We start from the raw sequence: 1,993 nt of genomic DNA on the forward strand, positions 1-1,993 counted from the left end.
TTACAATAGCTATTTCATATGATGGCTTACTGGGTAAAAGGTCAAGCTCTTAAAGGGTTTAGCATTACAAACCTCCTAGACTCCCTCAGACCACCATGGAGAATTGTAAGTTAAAAAATATGGACTACACGATCCAGGCAGTTAGCACACAGCGCTTAGTGATGACAAATACTCTCTGTTACTTTGTGCTATATGTGCTCCAATAGCGCTTTTTACCAATTTTTATTGCAGCGTACACCAATTCATGATTATAGAGTGTTATAAACGTAGAACTAACAAGGCATGTTAATAACTTCTGCCTGTACACATCCAGAGACTCCAACGTGTAATAACGTTGTTTTGAGAAAAAAGTGCACTTTGAGAATATGCCGTGGCTCGGCAGCATGCATGCACAATGAAGATACAGAGTCACGTCATACAGGCATTGCTCCAGACACCTATACACAGCTGCAGGCTGGTAGATTAGGTAACGCCTCGCCCAGCCCAGACTATTTAAACCAGTGCTAGTGTCTGCCGTCAGTACCTCCGGTCACAGTTCATGTACCACGACGGAGTACCGACGGACAGGTATGTAAGACTGTGGCAAATTTATCTCACAAATTGCTTATGATGAAGTTAACTTCTAGGTGTCTTACCGTTTGGTTGCCTCATATTCTGTTCAGCCTCACTATGTATTAGTGCTTTTGACCCATAGTAGACAAGTGTTGTTTTTGCACGTCTCACATTTCAAAATAAGTGACTTTTATGCCAAACAGCCGCACTGTTCCAGCGAGAACTTTAGTATTTACGGTTCAGTTAATGAAACTAGAGACCCACATGCTATCTAGTTTTGTGACTGTTTTCACAAGAGATAGGCTCATTTGTAGATATTCGTTTATCATATAATGAGATTGTTATCCAGCTTCAAACTCGAGATAACACACTTGAAGCTAGATCTCTGCTATAATTAGTTGTACACTAACTTTTTGGAATTATAGACTAGAGTCTTTTTATGCAACATAATTTCTTTAGATATTCCCGTAGAGAATCAGCATTTTTCAGTTGGTTCCTACTTGTTGCAACACCTATTACTGAGTATTCCTAACAATGTCATTTTACCAGCTTAGTTCAGACTGTGAGTTTACAACTAATACACTGATTCTGAGACTAGTGTCAGTAATCCGACAAATATGCTTGACACTTGATTTAAAATTCTCTTTTCAGAGCGGGGCTCCCTTCCCTGAGCTGTCGCCAGGTTGAGGTGTGGCCGCTTACCCAACACCTTTGGGTGAGTGCATTTAATGATTTACACATTTACATACCGAGATGTAACATAGATGGGAAATAATATCCCCTATTCACTAGCACACTTGACTCTGTGTTTGATGGCTTCTTGATTGGTTGTTCTTGTTTCATTTTTGTCTCACTCTTCTAGGTACAACCAGTACAATCCGTAAAGAAAGAATAGGATTACTGGTTTGGTATCATAATCACATCTTCACTTCTTTTGAGCAGCAGCATCACCTTTTTCTGGTCCTGACGAAAGCCTAGATACTTCTTTAGATCAACCAGGCTGAAACATGTAGACCGTCTCCTGATACTAAGCAGTTTATATCTATACTGCTTTTGCACTGCTTTTTAACTCTACCAGTGCGAACAAGTTAATAAATGGTTTTGTTTTGCACCGACTAGGTAGTTTTAACTTCACCATTTTTTGTCACCTTTTTACCTTGCGCTGCGTCCTCACCACACCATGATCCATCTGTGGGATTTAGCATCCTTGTTAGTGTAGCAGCATCATAAAAAACATCCCTGAGCTCCTTCCTCTCATTGAGGAAGTTGTAGCCCTTAGTGGGACCAGGTTTTCCCACTAAGAGGAGAAACCCATATGATGAAGCATGCCACGTATGGTGGGTGAGGGTATTCGTCCTAAAAGGGATTGCTCCCAAATGGAGATAGTGTGAGACACTAACATGTCATGTTACAGGCTTTATTGTGCTAACACACACCCGAG

The 1,993-nt window shown here is 40.7% G+C and overlaps 1 long non-coding RNA gene across 1 annotated transcript; it reads left to right on the forward strand.

The window, feature by feature from the left end:
• The first annotated feature begins 533 nt into the window (after positions 1-533).
• On the forward strand, positions 534-1,639 carry LOC146865973 (uncharacterized). The gene is made up of 3 exons (XR_014976744.1): positions 534-567; positions 1,204-1,267; positions 1,415-1,639. It is a non-coding gene; the product is annotated as an uncharacterized LOC146865973 (long non-coding RNA).
• Positions 1,640-1,993: the final 354 nt, after the last annotated feature.

Source organism: Triturus cristatus, chromosome 2_1, assembly GCF_964204655.1.
Source record: "Triturus cristatus chromosome 2_1, aTriCri1.1, whole genome shotgun sequence".
Lineage (NCBI taxonomy): Eukaryota > Metazoa > Chordata > Amphibia > Caudata > Salamandridae > Triturus > Triturus cristatus.